Source organism: Ranitomeya variabilis, chromosome 5 (genome assembly GCF_051348905.1).
Source record: "Ranitomeya variabilis isolate aRanVar5 chromosome 5, aRanVar5.hap1, whole genome shotgun sequence".
Classification (NCBI taxonomy): Eukaryota; Metazoa; Chordata; class Amphibia; order Anura; family Dendrobatidae; genus Ranitomeya; species Ranitomeya variabilis.
Genome location: NC_135236.1, coordinates 180,987,968 through 181,007,881, shown reverse-complemented (window position 1 = coordinate 181,007,881; position 19,914 = coordinate 180,987,968).

Sequence of the window (19,914 nt, the reverse complement as noted above, 5' to 3'; positions counted from 1 at the left end):
GTATGGAGCACTATGTGTGGCCATTGTACAGTATGGACAGGGGCGTAACTACCGCGGTTGCAGCAGTCGCCATTGCGACCAGGCCCGGCAGGTCAGGGGCCCGGGGCCGGCAGGTCAGAGCAGGGCCGGACTGGCCATCGGGCACTTCTGGCAAATGCCAGAAGAGCCGGTGCCAGTCATGGGCCGCTCGATCCGCCTCCCCCCGCCGCCGCCGACTCACCCCCCCTGCCGTCGCATTCAACTATACCGGGGTCTATGACGCCGGTACAGTTGAATGCAATGACGGAGGAGAGAGCGTCTACAGACGCTCCCTCTCCCATCATTCCCCGCTTTGCCTCTGACACTGGGGGTGCGCGATGACGTCATATCATCGCGCACCTGCTGTGTCCCGGGCAGACTGCAGCCGAGCCTGAGACCGGAGCAGGAAGCAACACTGGCAAGAGGAGAGGTAAGGAGAGTGTTTTTTTTTTTTTTACTGGACTGTGGGGGTATTCTCGGAGGGGGGGGGGGCAGAGATGCGGGCTGTGCTGTATATACCACTGTGCGGGCTGTGCTGGATAGACCACTGTGCGGGCTGTGCTGGATAGACCACTGTGCGGGCTGTGCTGGATAGACCACTGTGCGGGCTGTGCTGGATAGACCACTGTGCGGGCTGTGCTGGATAGACCACTGTGCGGGCTGTGCTGGATAGACCACTGTACGGGCTGTGCTGGATAGACCACTGTGCGGGCTGTGCTGGATAGACCACTGTGCAGGCTGTGCTGGCACCCAACACCATGTTGCAGTGCTGGAGATTCCTCCTGCACAGCAACAGTCCGAGGCGTATCTAGGGGAAGGGGGCAGCCGGGGCACGTGAGAGACAGGAAGCAGCTCCAGTCATCACGATGAGACAGCTTCTCAGTCTGTATTTTTCCCCCCTCATACATCTCATGTACATCTGAATGAGATCGTATTTAAGAGAAAGCCAAAATAACCCCGGGACAGAAGGTGAGAGCAGGGGGGAGGTGCGGGACAGAGCCGCTTTAGTCAGGACAAGCTGAGGAGCTGCAGCCGGTTTACATCAGCCACCCCTGTACCAGAGAGGAGATTGTGAGTTGTGTATATGAGCTGGTATCTCTGGTGTGTGTGTGATATCTGTAGTATGTGTGTGTGTGTGATATCTGTAGTGTGTGTGTGATAACTGTAGTATGTGTGTGTGATATGTGTAGTATGATGTGTGTGTGTGTGTGATATCTGTAGTGTGTGTGTGATATCTGTAGTATGTGTGTGTGTGATATCTGTAGTGTGTGTGATAACTGTAGTATGTGTGTGATATCTGTAATATGATGTGTGTGTGTGTGATATCTGTAGTGTGTGTGTGTGTGATATCTGTAGTGTGTGTGTGATAACTGATGTGTGTGTGTGATATCTGTAGTATGATGTGTGTGTGTATGTGTGTGATATCTGTAGTGTGTGTGATAACTGATGTGTGTGTGTGATATCTGTAGTGTGTGTGTGATATCTGTAGTATGTGTGTGTGTGTGATATCTGTAGTGTGTGTGTGATAACTGATGTGTGTCTGTGTGATATCTGTAGTATGATGTGTGTGTGTGTGTGATATCTGTAGTATGATGTGTGTGTGTGTGATATCTGTAGTATGTGTGTGTGTGTGATATCTGTAGTGTGTGTGATATCTGTAGTGTGTGTGTGATATCTGTAGTATGATGTGTGTGTGATATCTATAGTGTGTGTGTGATATCTGTAGTATGTGTGTGTGTGAGGCAGCGGCGTAACTACCACGGTCGCAGCTGCAAGCGGCTCTGGCAGGTCAGGGGGCCGCGTGTCCCCTTGAGCCTGTCTCCCTTATGCTTGTGTCCCCATGTGCCAGTCTCCCTTGCCCATTAGTCCCTGTGTGTCCCCATGTGCCTGTCTCCTATGTCCCCTTGTGCTTGTGTCAGTCTCCTTTGCCCACTAGTCCCTGTGTGTCAGTCTCCCTTTCCCACTTGTCCCTGTGTGTCCCCTTGTGCTTGTATCCCTTGTCCCCTTGTGTCAGTCTCTTGCCCACTAGTCCCTGTGTGTCCCCTTGTGCTTGTCCCTTGTCCCCGTGTGTCCCCTTGTGTCAGTCTCCATTGCCCACTAGTCCCCTTGTATCAGTCTCCCTTGCCCACTATTCCCCGTGTGTCAGTCTCCCTTGCCCACTAGTCCCTGTGTCCCCGTGTGCCAGTCTCCCTTGTCCACTAGTCCCCGTGTGCCCTTTGTGTCAGCCTCCCTTGCCCACTTGTCCCCGTGTGCCCCTTGTGTCAGTCTCCATTGTCCCCTTGTGTCAGGCTCCCTTGCCCACTAGTCCCCTTGTAACCTTCTCCCCTGCCTCCTAGCCCCCATGTGTCCCCTTGTGCCTGTCTTCCTTGCCCCCTTGTGCCCTCTCCCCTGCCCCCTCGTCACCATTTGCTCGTGTCTTTCTCACTGCCCCTGTATGGAGGGGCTGCATTATACTATGAGGGGGGCTGCATTGTATTCTATGGGGGTTACATTGAATTTTATGGCGGGGGGGGCCCCATTTGGAAGTTCGCACCGGGGCCCATAGCTTTGTAGTTACACCACTGGCTAAATGTATCCATTACTTGTACAATTTGCCGCTTAGAAGTTAAAAACAGAGATTGAAATGGTTAAAGATACACCAACTCGGTTTTTTTCTCTATTTTGTAGCATGTAACAGGCTTGAAATTGCCCTGCTGATCTGAAATTTCAACCGATTCCTCAAAACACTTATCGCATGTGCTCTGCTCAGGAAGCAGGAGAACTCTGCTTAGGAAGCAGGAGAACTCTGCTCAGGATCACATGTACTCTGCTCAGGATCACATGTGTTCTGTTCAGGATCACATGTGTTCTGCTCAGGAAGAAGGATAACTTCTCAGGATCACTTGTGCTCTGCTCAGGAAGCAGGAGAAGAGAACTCTGCTCAGGATCACATGTGCTCTGATCAGGAAGCAGGAGATCTCTGCTCAGAATCACGTGCCCTGCTCAGGATCACATGTGCTCTGCTCAGGATCACATGTGGTCTGCTCAGGAAACAGGAGAACTCTGCTCAGGATCCCATGTGCTCTGCTCAGGAAGTAGGAGAACTCTGCTCAGGATCACATGTGCTCCACTCAGGAACCAGGAAAACTCTGCTCAGGATCACGTGCTCTGCTCAGGATCACATGTGGTCTGCTCAGGAAACAGGAGAACTCTGTTCAGGATCACATGTGCTCTGCTCAGGAAGTAGGAGAACTTTGCTCAGGATCACATGTGCTCTGCTCAGGAAGCAGGAGAACTATGCTCTTGCAGGAGCTGCACAAACAGCAGTGTTTGGGATCTTGGACAAATGTTTTGAATGATAGATGGGGATCTTAGGACCCCCAACAATCTGCAGGTAATTTCATGCCCAGTCACATGTCATTAAATCAAAACAAGTGAAGATAACCTTTAAGAGCAAAAGTATATATTTACCAAAAAAATAAAATTATTTTCTTTGACTTAAAATGACCATATTGACACTTAATATAACCAAAGCAGTATATTTGAAAAAGCATATATTCCCTGTAGTGTTTGCCTGCATCTAATTAACACATTTTAATGAGATCTTAGACAGGTCTACAAACAATATCCAGCCTGGCAATGTATCAAAGTGTCTAATCTTTCAGTATGTCCATTATTTCACATAATTAAATGAAACCGCACATGTCACACACAGGCTACGATGACACAGATATATGAGCTTTGCTGTTTTGTTGTAATCATTGACAGTTTACTTATCAAAGTTTATTCTGCTATCTGCCTTCAGCTGGTTCCAAGCATTAGCAATTCGAGGAACTGCAAGCACATGTCATCTGTCTAAAGGTACCTTCACACAAAACGACATCGCTAGCGATCCGTGACGTTGCAGCGTCCTGGCTAGCGATATCGTTTCGTTTGACACGCAGCAGCGATCAGGATCCTGCTGTGATGTCGCTGGTCGCTGAATAAAGTCCAGAACTTTATTTGGTCGTCCGATTGCTGTGTATCGTTGTGTTTGAAAACAAAAGCAACGATACCAGCGATGTTTTACACTGGTAACCAGGGTAAACATCGGGTTACCAAGCGCAGGGCCGCGCTTAGTAACCCGATGTTTACCCTGGTTACCAGCGTAAAAGTAAAAAAAACAAACAGTACATGCTCACCTGCGCGTCCCCCAGCGTCTGCTTCCTGACACTTACTGAGCGCCGGCCCTAAAGTGAAAGTGAAAGCACAGCGGTGACGTCACCACTGTGCTGTTAGGGCCGGAGCTCAGTCAGTGTCAGGAAGCAGACGCTGGGGGACGCGCAGGTGAGCATGTACTGTTTTTTTTTTTTACTTTTACGCTGGTAACCAGGGTAAACATTGGGTTACTAAGCGCGGCCCTGCGCTTGGTAACCCGATGTTTACCCTGGTTATCCGGGGACCTCGGCATCGTTGGTCGCTGGAGAGCGGTCTGTGTGACAGCTCTCCAGCGATCAAACAGCGACGCTGCAGCGATCGGCATCGTTGTCGCTATCGCTGCAGCGTCGCTTCGTGTGAAGGTACCTTAAGACTCCCACTAGTAGAGAAAGACGGAGGATGCAGACAGACAGGCACCTTATATTGCTTCCATTCTTCAACTATGTTCAGTTCACTTGAGATTCACCAGGTTCAGAGTCAGTTGACCTCACTGATAAATGAAAACCTGAAATTATGGGAGAATATCTTAAGGGACTGTATCTTCAGAAAAATGTAATATCATTTTAAACAGATTGTTTTTATTGTAAACGTATTTCAATTGTTGATATTTTTTAATGTACCGTATATGTTGTAATATGTAATATGTTGCCATATATTTATATATTAAAAAATCCATTCTTCACACTAACAAATAGCTGCCACACATGTAACAGGCCGGCGATTGCTGATTTCTACAGTTTAGTTTTAGGCTTTTTTGTTTATACCAGAGGTTCATTTAGATGAGTTGATAATTGGGTACGAACATTCAGATGAAAACTCATTCTCCAATTATAGGCTCTTGTAAAACTGCCAGCCATTACTCGACAAATGAACATAATGCTTGTCTGTTGGGTGGTTGGATCATTCATGCCAGAATGTACATAAGAGCAGACCATGATGATGGCTGAGTGCAAGGTAGAAAAAAAAATAAATGTGACATGTGACTTGGGGATTTGGGGACTCATTGAAGTGGCCCAATTGTTTTTTAGTTTGCACCCAGAAAACCCCTTTAATGTCTCTTGTTTTGCCAAATAAGATAAAGTGAAAAGTGACCACTATGGAAAGCAGTCATCTTCATAAGACAATCCTTTCAATCCCTTTTCGATATCCACCAAAAATGTACAGTGCATGTCATGCTTGAGACTATGGAGTCAGCTCAGGAGCTGAGCTCATGCTATACCAGGAAGATGCCATCTGGGTTACACAGCCAGCATCTGCCTGTAACAGCAGTGAATGTAGCCAGCTCTCATCGCTGCTTTTAAAGGGACTCTGTCCACACAGAATGACTGTACAAACCAAGTGCAAGCGCTCCATGCTTCATGGCGGGCCAGACATTTAAATACACCTCCCCTGCTTGTTTTCCATCTACAGGTGCATCTCACAAAATTAGAATATCATCAAAAACTTAATTTATTTTAGTTCTCCAATACAAAAAGTGAAACTCATTTGTTAGATAGTCATTACAAATAGAGTGATCTATTTCAAGTGTTTATTTCTGTTAATGTTGATGATTATGGCTTACAGCCAATGAAAACCCAAAAGTCATTATCTCAGTAAATTAGAATTAGAGATGAGCGGTGTTCGAGACGAACTGTTCACCAATTTCAAATTCGAGCTGTTTTGGGTGGTGTTCGAGTCATTCTACGAACTCGAACAATTTGCTTAAAATTCGGCTGTTCGAGTTTCTTTTCGATAACTGTTCGTTCACCAAAAGCATTACTTGATTTTCACATTAAAACTGTTTATCATTGTTAATAGACTGTTTCAGTGTATAGTGTGCGGGGGATAGATCTGAGCTGAAATAATGCCGATCTTCATTTTTTTTTTCTTTCCCGCATTTACAGTGGGGCGGTGCAGTCTCTCAGTCTATCAGCAGTGCACACACACAGCAAAGTGCATGTGATGCACACAACCAAGGGCATGTGTCATTGGCTGTGTATGTCACATGTCCTTGCCCTATAAGAACCAGCCATTTTCCCCGTCGCCACCATTTCCTCACTGCTGCAGCTTAGTGTTAGATGGCACCGCTGCTGCTGTGGGCGCTATACAGTATAAGAGTGTGAATTGCGAGCGTTTAGGGAGTCGGGACTAGTTGTAATATCAGCCCTTTTCGGGGTAGGTTACAGCAGTTCATAGCACTTTTTGCCATGCAGGTCTGTGCCAGTGCTGTGCAAGTGTTTGTAACAGCATTTGGTGTAATCTAGCTCAGCCAATCCTTTTGGGCTAGTAGCATTGTCTGGTAGTCATCTGAGTAGCCCGCCTGTGAAGCTAGCTACACCGCCTGTGTATCTAATAATTTTTTACTGCATCTAACCCAGTAAATCTTTTTGGGCCTAGTAGCAGTGTCTGCACGTCAGCAGAGTAGCCCGCCTGGGAAGCTAGCTACACTGCCTGTGTATCTAATAATTTTTTACTGCATCTATCCTAGTAAATTGTTTTGGGCTTAGTAGCAGTGTCTGTACGTCAGCAGAGTAGCCCGCCTGTGAAGCTAGTGTAAGATTGCTCTTACTGAGTGTATTGGGGGACACTCGCTTGGCCACGATATTCAGCACACGGGCACGTTTTTTTCAAACAAAGCAGTCCATACGGTTTATTAAGCCTCATAAACCATATCATGAGCAGTCCATTTACACACTGAACCAGGACATCACATCAAGTTTCAGATCCTTAGTCTGTGGCAACTAAACACGCTGGTCCTCCCTTGACCAGTTGCCGTGGGTTACCACACAGTTCATATCACAAGTACCAACAGTCTGTGGAGGTACCTTACGGGAGCTCCTGCTCCACCTGACTCCTTGTCAGTCCACTGGGAAAGCTGCCCACGGGGATCACCAACTTGCCTGGGTGGCACACATTAGTCAGTCCAGACCCACCGGAGGACGGTAGCTTCCCCAAGTTTCACTGTGCGCTGCTCAGGGATCCGGTCCTACTCCCAGGACCTCCCACGCTGCTCAGGGATCCGGTCCTACTCCCAGGACCTCCCAACACCAGCATGTGCTTTCCAGGAAGCCTACTCCCAGGTCTTCCAACACAGCAACATACACAGGGACCATGTGACCCACACCCTGGTCACATTATGTACCTTGTAACCACACCCCATAGGTGAGGTATATCACATGGGCTGATCACGTGATCATGACATCACTGCAGGTCCTCATACTCCTGCAGGGAAAAAGGTACAGTGAGTGACCTCACCCAGTGGTGAGGTATGTGGGTAGCCAGACCCTCCCATCTCTCATAGCTACCCGCAACCCAGACCCAGGTGCACTAAATGACATCTTCAGTGCTTACGTGCTCTAAAGACAAGATACTCTGGGTTGCATCGCATGGAGCATCCATCCCTGTGACACATACCTCCCATTAACCACAATGCCGGATACTGTCTCTCTATCACATCCATGCATACCTATGGCCTCAATATGCCTCCGTGCGTATACTGGGGAGACCATGCAGCACCCCCTACCTGTTACAGGGGTCACTGCATCACACTAGCTACACCGCCTGTGTTTCTAATAATTTTTTACTGCATCTAACCCAGTAAATCGTTTTGGGCTAGTACCACAGTTTGGCCACTCAGCTCTGCTCGGTTTCTATCCATCGTTTTTTGTGCCAACAACTACAGAGTTGCCAATTAGTTAAGCACCAAAATGAGTGGCAAATGGCCTGCTGCTGGTAGAAGGGGAATAGGCGTGTTGGAAAGGGAAAAAAAAGTTGTGTCCGTGGGGTAGGTGGTAAAGCAACAGTAACATCTGAAGAAGAAAGACCATCTTACAGCCAAAGTAAGATGTCTACTTTTTTTCGTGGACAATCTGATATGATCCCTTTCTTACGACCATCACTACGAGCATTGCTACAAATTCCAGATGAGGCACAAAAAGAGCAGGTGCTTGAACGGATATCTAGTGCTCCTTCAAGTAGATTCTCCTCCACCTCAACTTCAACATCACAAATACTCCAGTCCTCAGTGGTGTCACCCCAATCGCACTTGCTTCCTCACAATTCCCAAGTCTCCAGCTGCCCGTCTGAGTATGGGGTAACACAAATGGTTGAGTCTGCAGAGCTGTTAACTCATACTATAGCCTGGGAATCAGAGGTCTGCTCCAGAGCTTCTGTGAATCCAGATGAGGAAATGATCTGCACTGATGCCCAGAATCTTTGTGAGTCGGATCAAGGCCCAGATGAAGAAGGTTCTGAGCATAATGTAGACCCTCGTTCCCAAACTGTAACTCCTGTTGGTGGAGACAATGAGGAAGATGATAATGAGACAGATACCTGATTGGAACGAAAACTTGACTTTTCGGTCAGGGCAGGAAGAGGTTGGCTCTGAGGACAACGGGTGTGAGAACAGGGTGATGATGACGAGGTTGGAGACCCCACTTACGATCAACCCACAGTCTGCCAGTCCATGAGGTCAGCAGAGGAGGTGGAGGAGGACGCTAGTGATGACGAGGTTAGGTTGTGCCTTCCTGGACAGAGACTGAGTAGTGGAAGCACGTCAACAACTGCATCCTCAACCACAACTGTGTCTCTGAGCACAAGTCGTGGTGGCTCTTCAGGTCGCATGGTCTCTAAGCCTTGCATAGCCTGGGCATTTTTTGAGATCGCAAAGGATGACCCAACTCATGTTGTCTGTAAGATTTGTCAAAACACCTATACATATATCCTATATGGTAGCCAAAAGATATAAATACACCTATAAATAGAATAAGGCTCCACACCAGAGCAAATAATAATAAAAAATATATATTCATTGTAACATAAAATAAAACAAGACCAAACATAGTCATAAAAATTCCACATAGATAACAGGTGAGGCTCACATATGCACAGAAAAACAGATGGACAAACCTGGAAAAATAAGGACATAAAATCCAAATACAAGTGTATATGTATATATATATATATATATCTCAGGCAGTGAATGCTAAATATCATGTAAAAAGACAAGAATGGCACACTTTATTCATTATTAGCTAGTGCTACACTGCACCCAATAGCAGACAAAGAAAATCCTATATAATTGAACCTACCCATATGGTAGGCCCATATGTAATATTTCTGTATTACGAATTTCATCCTCTTTCCTCCGTCATACTAATTGTTTTGACTAGCATTGTATTTTATTATATTTTTCTGTTTGTTATATTTTTATATGTCCCTTTGCTGAGCTGTTTGTTGTTTTTAGTAGTTGGTTTTTTAATGTTTTATGTTTTTTGTCTCTAATTTTATGTTCTTTATTTCTTCAGATGTTGGCCCTGGTGCAATACGTTATGACGTATAGCCTGGGCCAACAAGATCCAGAGGTAGGGCAAATCACGCTGCACTAGTGGTCTCAGATCAGGGACCTATGCACCCTTCTGCACAATTTTGAAATAGTGACGAAGATGTTTAGTGCTGACGATGCCATTATCAGCATGACTATTCCGGTCATTTACATGCTGGAGCACACCTTAAACAGTATTCGGAGTCAGGTGATGGGACAAGAGGAGGAGGAGGAACAGGAGGAGTCGTATGCAGAAAGGATAATATCTCCAAGGTCCAGAAGGTCGGCAGCAGCAAGGCGGCTGGCATTGGAGGGTGGGGGAGAGGGATTACCAAGGGCGCATGGTAGCAGCCAAACTGTTGAGGAAGGTGCAGGAGCCAAGGAAGAAGTGGAGGACAAGCTGGCGCTGGGCATGGTAGACTCATCAGATGAGGGAAACCTTGATTAAATTTCTGTTGTGCGAGGTTGGGGGGAGAGGGCAGAGGAAGGAAGCATGATTCTCACCTTGCCGCCACCAAGACAACAAGGACTTGGTCCTCCTGGATGTGCAAGACACATGAGTGCCTTCTTGCGGCACTACCTGCAACATGACCCTCGGATTGTCAGAATCCGAAGTAATGCCGACTACTGGGTTGCCACACTCTTAGATCCCCAGTACAAAAGTAAATTTGGCGAAATAATTCCTGCCATAGAAAGGGATTCATGCATGCAGGAGTATCAGCAGAGACTGTTACAGAATCTTACATCGCTTTTCCACAAAACATCAGTGGTGCACGTAGTGAATCTCTGAGTTCTAACTTGCAAACCGTGGGACTGTCGAGTCATCACTCTAACCGTAACAGTAACATCATATCTGGTGGTAACAGCAATTTTTTCCAATCGTTTCAACAATTTTTTAGACCATCCTTTGCAAGGCCACAGGGGACAAGAAGTCTGATGCATAGCCAATGCCTAGAGAGGATGGTACAGGAGTATCTCCAAGTTAACATCGATGCCATGACTGTGGAACTGGACCCTTGGTCATTTTGGTCTTCCAATCTGGAAAAATGGCCTGAGCTCACCACTCACACCTTGGAGATCTTGTCGTGCCCCGCAGCCAGCGTTCTCTCTGAACGTGTGTTCAGCGTTGCTGGTGGTGTGCTGACAGATAAGCACACGCGGCTGTCCAGTGAGAATGTAGACAGACTAATGTTCATCAAGATGAACAAATCCTGGATCCGCAAGGACTTCTCTACCCCTGTGTCATCCTGGGGAGACTAAAAGCTTGATGATTTTTGAAAATCACCTCACCAACCATTTTAAGAAACTCTGGGGAAATTGATGCCACTTAAGTGGTGTCTGTGGCCCAATTTTTGGAAAAAATGGAGACTCTTTTTGGAGTCCCCTTGCTGTGTTTTACATGACGTTGGCATCTCCAATTCCAGGTGGGTGGGGTCGCTCTCCCCCTCTTTTAACCTTTAGAAACAACATACACTATGGCTTGGGGTAACACAGGTGGTTGAGTCTGCAGAGCTGGTTACTCATACTATGGCCTGGGATTCAGAGGTCTGCTCCAAAGCTTCAGTGTCTGCTAGTCAGCAGAGTAGCCCACCCATGAAGCAAGCTACACCGCCTGTTTATCTAATTACTAATTTTTAACTGCATCTAGCCCAGGCAATACTTTGCGCCTAGTAGCAGTGTCTGCTACTCAGCAGAGTACCCCACCCATGAAGAAAGCTACACCGCCTGTTTATCTAATTACTAATTTTTAACTGCATCTAGCCCAGGCAATACTTTGGGCCTAGTAGCAGTGTCTGCTACTCAGCAGAGTACCCTACCTATGAAGCAAGCTACACCGCCTGTAGATCTAATTACTAATTTTTAACTGCATCTAGCCCAGGAAATCCTTTTGTGCCTAGAAGCAGTGTCTGCTACTCAGCAGAGTACCCTACCTATGAAGCAAGCTACATCGCCTGTAGATCTAATTACTAATTTTTAACTGCATCTAGCCCAGGAAATTCTTTTGGGCCTAGTAGCAGTTTCTGCTACTGAAAAGAGTACCCCACCCATGAAGCAAGCTTCACAGCCTTCTTCCTTTCTCAATCTAACACCTCGGCTCTGGGGTGTCCGCTCTCCCTCCAGCTCTCTCCTTCTCACAGGTGGACTACCTCGTGTATTCACACTGTGGTGAATCTTTTGGGCCCATGTTATGAACTGGTGGTTTAGGAGCAACATGGGACGTGCTCTGGAGGAGGTGGTACCTGTACTGACCGCAGTTCCTGAGCTTAACACAACACTAGAAGTAGCCGTGGGATGTTCCTGTCACTCCCTAGACACCTCATCACAGCCGGAGGACTTACTACCCCTAAAGATAGAAACAGGAAAGCTATCTTGCCTCAGAGAAAATCCCCAAAGGATAGGACAGCCCCCCACAAATATTGACTGTGAGTGGAGAGGGAAATGACATACGCAGAATGAAACCAGGATGTAGCAAAGGAGGCCAGTCTAACTAGATAAATAGAACAGGAAAGAATACTGTGCGGTCAGTATTAAAAACTAGAAAAATCCACCACAGAGTTTACAAAAATCTCCACACCTGACTAAAGGTGTGGAGGGTAAATCTGCTTCCCAGAGCTTCCAGCTTAACTGAATAAATCCATACTGACAAGCTGGACTAGAAAAAACATAGAAAGTGCAGAAAGATTAAGTCCACAACAAGTGGACTGCAAAAGAACAAAGCAAGGACTTATCTTTGCTGAACTGGTCAGAATATCAGGGAAATCCAAGCAGAGATGTGAATCCAACCAGGAACCATTGACAACTGGCACAGGCTGAAGGATAGAACCAGGCTAAATAGTCGAGCCAGAAAGACAATCAGTGGAAGAAGCTGCTGACTACTAAATCCAAGGAGCAGCAGTACCACTTAAAACCACCGGAGGGAGCCCAAGAGCAGAACTCGCAAAAATGCCACTTACAACCACCGGAGGGAGCCCAAGAGCGGAATTCACAACAGTACCACCAGAGCCCCCAGGCCGATCAGGACGAGCCAAGTGAAAAGCACGAACCAAATCGGCGGCATGGACATCGGAGGCAACAACCCAAGAATTATCCTCCTGGCCATAACCCTTCCACTTGACAAGATACTGAAGCCTCCGCCTCGAAAAACGAGAATCCAAAATTTTCTCCACCACATATTCCAACTCCCCATCAACCAACACCGGGGCAGGAGGATCAACAGAGGGAACAACGGGCACCACATATCTCCGCAACAAAGATCTATGGAAAACATTATGGATGGCAAAAGAGGCTGGAAGGGCCAAACGAAAAGATACCGGATTGATAATCTCAGAAATCTTATAAGGACCAATAAACCGAGGCTTGAACTTAGGGGAAGAAACCTTCATAGGAACATGACGAGAAGATAATCAGACTAAATCCCCAACCCGAAGCCGGGGACCAACACACCGACGGCGGTTAGCAAAACGTTGAGCCTTTTCCTGAGACAATGTCAAATTGTCTACCACATGAGTCCAAATCTGCTGTAACCTGTCCATTACAGAATCCACACCAGGACAGTCAGACGGCTCAACTTGCCCCGAAGAAAAACGAGGATGAAAACCAAAATTACAAAAGAAAGGCGAAACCAAAGTAGCCGAACTAGCCCGATTATTAAGGGCAAACTCGGCCAACGGCAAGAAAGCCACCCAATCATCCTGGTCAGCAGACACAAAGCATCTCAAATAGGTTTCCAAGGTCTGATTAGTTCGCTCAGTTTGGCCATTTGTCTGAGGATGAAATGCCGAAGAAAAAGACAAATCAATGCCCATCCTAGCACAAAAGGCCCGCCAAAACCTAGAAACAAACTGGGAACCTCTGTCAGACACAATATTCTCCGGAATGCCATGCAAACGAACCACATGCTGAAAAAACAATGGAACCAAGTCAGAGGAGGAAGGCAATTTAGGCAAAGGTACCAAATGGACCATTTTAGAGAACCGGTCACAAACCACCCAGATAACAGACATCTTCTGGGAAACAGGAAGATCCGAAATAAAATCCATGGAAATATGCGTCCAGGGCCTCTCAGGGACCGGCAAAGGCAAAAGCAACCCACTAGCGCGGGAACAGCAAGGCTTGGCCCGGGCACAAGTCCCACAGGACTGCACAAAAGAACGCATATCCCGCGAAAAGGAAGGCCACCAAAAGGACCTACCAACCAAATCTCTGGTACCAAAAATCCCAGGATGACCAGCCAACACCGAACAATGAACCTCAGAAATTACCTTACTTGTCCATCTATCAGGAACAAACAGCTTCCCCACAGGACAGCGGTCAGGTTTATCAGCCTGAAATTCCTGAAGCACCCGCCGTACATCAGGGGAGATGGCAGAAAGAATCACCCCTTCCTTAAGAATGCCAACCGGCTCAAGGACTCCAGGAGAATCAGGCAAAAAACTCCTAGAGAGGGCATCAGCCTTAACATTCTTAGATCCCGGAAGATACGAGACCACAAAATCAAAACGGGAGAAAAACAGGGACCTTCGAGCCTGTCTAGGGTTCAGCCGCTTGGCCGACTCGAGGTAAATCAGATTCTTATGATCGGTCAAGACCACAACGCGGTGCTTGGCTCCCTCAAGCCAATGTCGCCACTCCTCAAATGCCCACTTCATGGCCAACAACTCCCGATTGCTGACATCATAATTGCGCCCTGCAGACGAAAACTTTCTGGAAAAAAAGGCACACGGTTTCATCAAAGAACCATCAGAACTCCTCTGAGACAAAACGGCCCCTGCCCCAATCTCAGAAGCGTCAACCTCAACCTGAAAAGGAAGAGAAACATCCGGCTGACGCAACACAGGGGCAGAAGTAAATCGGCATTTAAGCTCCTGAAAGGCCTCAACAGCCGCAGAGGACCAATTCGTCACATCAGTGCCTTTCTTCGTCAAATCGGTCAGGGGCTTAACCACACTGGAAAAGTTGGCAATGAAACGGCGATAAAAATTAGCAAAGCCCAAAAATTTCTGAAGACTCTTCACAGATGTGGGTTGAATCCAGTCATGAATGGCTTGGACCTTAACAGGATCCATTTCTATAGACGAGGGAGAAAAAATAAAACCCAAAAAAGAGACCTTCTGAACTCCAAATAGGCACTTAGACCCCTTCACAAATAAAGCATTATCACGAAGGATCTGGAATACCATCCTGACCTGCTTCACATGAGACTCCCAATCATCGGAAAAAATCAAAATATCATCCAAATACACAATCATGAATTTATCAAGATAATTGCGGAAAATACCATGCATGAAGGACTGAAATACAGAAGGAGCATTAGAGAGCCCGAAAGGCATCACAAGGTATTCAAAATGGCCTTCGGGAGTATTAAATGCAGTTTTCCATTCGTCACCCTGTTTAATACGAACAAAATTATATGCCCCTCGAAGGTCAATCTTAGTAAACCAACTAGCCTCCTTGATCCGAGCAAACAAATCAGAAAGCAAAGGTAAAGGGTATTGGAATTTGACCGTGATCTTATTAAGAAGGCGATAATCAATACAGGGTCTCAAGGAGCCATCCTTCTTGGCAACAAAAAAGAATTCCGCTCCCAATGGTGACGAAGACGGCCGAATATGCCCCTTCTCTAAAGACTCCTTAACATAACTCCGCATAGCGGCATGCTCTGGCACAGACAGATTGAAAAGTCGGCCCTTAGGGAACTTACAGCCAGGAATCAAGTTAATAGCACAATCACAGTCCCTATGTGGAGGAAAGGAACTGGACTTGGGCTCATCAAATACATCCTGGAAATCCGACAAAAACTCAGGAACTTCAGAAGAGGGGGAAGAGGAAATTGACATCAAAGGAACGTCACTATGTACCCCTTGACAACCCCAATTAGTCACAGACATAGATTTCCAATCCAGCACAGGATTATGTCCCTGTAACCATTGAAAACCCAGTACAACAACATCATGCAAATTATGCAACACCAGAAAACGGCAATCTTCCTGATGTGCTGGAGCCATGCACATGGTCAGCTGAGTCCAATACTGAGGTTTATCCTTGGCCAACGGCGTAGCATCAATGCCCCTCAAAGGAATAGGGCTCTGCAAAGGCTGCAAGGAAAAACCACAGCGCCTGGCGAATTCCAAGTCCATCAAGTTCAGGGCAGCGCCTGAATCCACAAATGCCATGACAGAAAAGGACGATAATGAGCAAATCAAGGTCACAGATAAGAGAAATTTAAGCTGTACAGTACTGATGGTAACAGACCTAGCGACCCTCTTAGTACGCTTAGGGCAATCAGAAATAACATGAGCAGAATCACCACAGTAAAAACACAGCCTATACTGGCGTCTGAATCCCTGCCGTTCTGCTCTAGTCAAAATCCTATCACATTGCATAGGCTCAGGACTCTGCTCAGAGGACACTGCCATATGGTGCCAACTTTGCGCTCGCGCAGGCGCCGATCAATCTGAATGGTAGAGACATAGATTCGCTCAAACCAGCAGGCGTGGGGAACCCCACCATAACATCTTTAAGGGCTTCAGAAAGACCCTTTCTGAAAATTGCTGCCAGAGCCTCCTCATTCCATTTAGTTAGCACAGACCATTTTCTAAATTTCTGGCAGTATACTTCTGCCGCTTCCTGACCCTGACACAGGGCCAACAAGGTCTTTTCTGCATGATCCACAGAATTAGGTTCGTCATACAATAATCCGAGCGCTTGAAAAAATGCGTCTACATTAAGCAATGCCGGATCCCCTGATTCAAGGGAGAATGCACAGTCCTGAGGGTCACCACGCAGCAGAGAGATGACAATTTTAACCTGCTGAATGGAATCACCAGAGGAAAGGGGTTTCAAGGCAAAAAACAATTTGCAGTTATTTTTAAAGTTCAAAAACTTGGATCTGTCCCCAAAAAACAAATCAGGGGTTGGAATTCTAGGCTCTAAAGCCGGAGTCTGGACAACATAATCTTGGATACTCTGTACTCTTGCAGCAAGTTGATCCACACGAGAAAACAAACCCTGAACATCCATGCCAGCGCCAAAATCCTGAACCACCCAGAGATTAAGAGGAAAAAAAAGACAAAACAGACTGCAGAAAAAAAAAATGGCTCAGAACTTCCTTTTCCTTCTTTTGAGATGCATTTAATTCATTTTTGGCCAGTTGTACTGTTATGAACTGGTGGTTTAGGAGCAACATGGGACGTGCTCTGGAGGAGGTGGTACCTGTACTGACTGCAGTTCCTGAGCTTAACACAACACTAGAAGTAGCCGTGGGATGTTCCTGTCACTCCCTAGACACCTCGTCACAGCCGGAGGACATACTACCCCTAAAGATAGAAACAGGAAAACTATCTTGCCTCAGAGAAAATCCCCAAAGGATAGGACAGCCCCCCACAAATATTGACTGTGAGTGGAGAGGGAAATGACATACGCAGAATGAAACCAGGATGTAGCAAAGGAGGCCAGTCTAACTAGATAAATAGAACAGGAAAGAATACTGTGCGGTCAGTATTAAAAACTAGAAAAATCCACCACAGAGTTTACAAAAATCTCCACACCTGACTAAAGGTGTGGAGGGTAAATCTGCTTCCCAGAGCTTCCAGCTTAACTGAATAAATCCATACTGACAAGCTGGACTAGAAAAAACATAGAAAGTGCAGAAAGATTAAGTCCACAACAAGTGGACTGCAAAAGAACAAAGCAAGGACTTATCTTTGCTGAACTGGTCAGAATATCAGGGAAATCCAAGCAGAGATGTGAATCCAACCAGGAACCATTGACAACTGGCACAGGCTGAAGGATAGAACCAGGCTAAATAGTCGAGCCAGAAAGACAATCAGTGGAAGCAGCTGCTGACTACTAAATCCAAGCAGCAGCAGTACCACTTAAAACCACCGGAGGGAGCCCAAGAGCAGAACTCACAAAAATGCCACTTACAACCACCGGAGGGAGCCCAAGAGTGGAATTCACAACAGGCCCAGGTGTTATGACCCCAATGGCGAGGGTCTCAGAGGTACGTGGAAGTCTGCAGAATACAAAAATCCAGCTCATAGGGCAGTGGTAACTGGGTTGACCATATATCTACTCCTAACGCCAACACTAGAAGTAGCCGGGGATCATTCCTACGTTGATTCTAGATGACACGCTCCAGCCGGAGAATCTAGCTACCCCTAGTAGAGGAAAACAAAAGACCTTTCTTGCCTCCAGAGAAGGGGACCCCAAAGCTGGATAGAAGCCCCCCACAAATAATAACGGTGAGGTAAGAGGAAATGACAAACACAGAAATGAACCAGGTTTAGCACAGAGAGGCCCGCTTACTGATAGCAGAATAAAGAAAGGTAACTTATATGGTCAACAAAAACCCTATCAAAATCCACACTGGAAATTCAAGAACCCCCGAACCGTCTAACGGTCCGGGGGGAGAACACCAGCCCCCTAGAGCTTCCAGCAAAGGTCAGGATATAGATTTGGAACAAGCTGGACAAAAATACAAAACCAAAACAAATAGCAAAAAGCAAAAGGCAGACTTAGCTGATATAACTGGAACCAGGATCAGTAGACAAGAGCACAGCAGACTAGCTCTGATAACTACGTTGCCAGGCATTGAACTGAAGGTCTAGGGAGCTTATATAGCAACACCCCTAACTAACGACCCAGGTGCGGATAAAAGGAATGACAGAAAAACCAGAGTCAAAAAACTAGTAACCACTAGAGGGAGCAAAAAGCAAATTCACAACAGTACCCCCCCCTTAGTGAGGGGTCACCGAACCCTCACCACGACCACCAGGGCGATCAGGATGAGCGGCATGAAAGGCACGAACTAAATCGGCCGCATGAACATCAGAGGCGACCACCCAGGAATTATCCTCCTGACCATAGCCCTTCCACTTGACCAGGTACTGAAGCCTCCGCCTGGAGAGGCGAGAATCCAAGATCTTCTCCACCACGTACTCCAACTCGCCCTCAACCAACACCGGAGCAGGAGGCTCAGCAGAAGGAACTACAGGCACAATGTACCGCCGCAACAAGGACCTATGAAATACATTGTGAATGAATAGCAAACGACACAGGAAGATCCAGACGAAAAGATACAGGATTAAGGATTTCCAATATCTTGTAAGGCCCAATAAAACGAGGTTTAAATTTGGGAGAGGAGACCTTCATAGGAACAAAGCGGGAAGAAAGCCATACCAAATCCCCAACGCGTAGTCGGGGACCCACACCGCGGCGGCGGTTGGCAAAGCGCTGAGCCCTCTCCTGTGACAACTTCAAGTTGTCCACCACATGATTCCAGATCCGCTGCAACCTATCTACCACAGAATCCACCCCAGGACAGTCAGAAGGCTCCACATGACCCGAAGAAAAGCGAGGATGGAAACCAGAGTTGCAGAAAAAAGGCGAAACCAAGGTGGCGGAACTAGCCCGATTATTAAGGGCAAACTCAGCCAACGGCAAGAATGTCACCCAATCGTCCTGATCAGCAGAGACAAAACACCTCAAATAAGCCTCCAAAGTCTGATTGGTTCGCTCCGTCTGTCCATTAGTCTGAGGATGGAAAGCAGACGAAAACGACAAATCAATGCCCATCCTACTACAAAAGGATCGCCAGAACCTAGAAACGAACTGGGATCCTCTGTCTGACACAATATTCTCAGGGATGCCGTGCAAACGAACCACGTTCTGGAAAAACACAGGAACCAGATCGGAAGAGGAAGGCAGCTTAGGCAAAGGAACCAAATGGACCATCTTGGAGAAGCGATCACATATCACCCAGATAACGGACATGCCCTGAGATAGCGGAAGATCAGAAATGAAATCCATGGAGATATGTGTCCAAGGTCTCTTCGGGACAGGCAAGGGCAAGAGCAAACCGCTGGCACGAGAACAGCAAGGCTTAGCTCGAGCACAAGTCCCACAGGACTGCACAAATGACCGCACATCCCTTGACAAGGAAGGCCACCAAAAGGACCTGGCCACCAGATCTCTGGTGCCAAAAATTCCCGGGTGACCTGCCAACACCGAGGAATGAACCTCGGAAATGACTCTGCTGGTCCATTTATCCGGGACAAACAGTCTGTCAGGTGGACAAGACTCAGGCCTATCAGCCTGAAATCTCTGCAACACACGTCGCAGATCCGGAGAAATAGCTGACAAGATAACTCCATCTTTAAGAATACCAACAGGATCAGCGACTCCAGGAGCATCAGGCACAAAGCTCCTAGAAAGAGCATCGGCCTTCACATTCTTTGAACCTGGTAAATACGAGACAACAAAATCAAAGCGGGAGAAAAACAATGACCAGCGGGCCTGTCTCGGATTAAGGCGTTTAGCAGACTCGAGATACATCAGATTTTTGTGATCAGTCAAGACCACCACACGATGCTTAGCACCCTCGAGCCAATGACGCCACTCCTCAAATGCCCATTTCA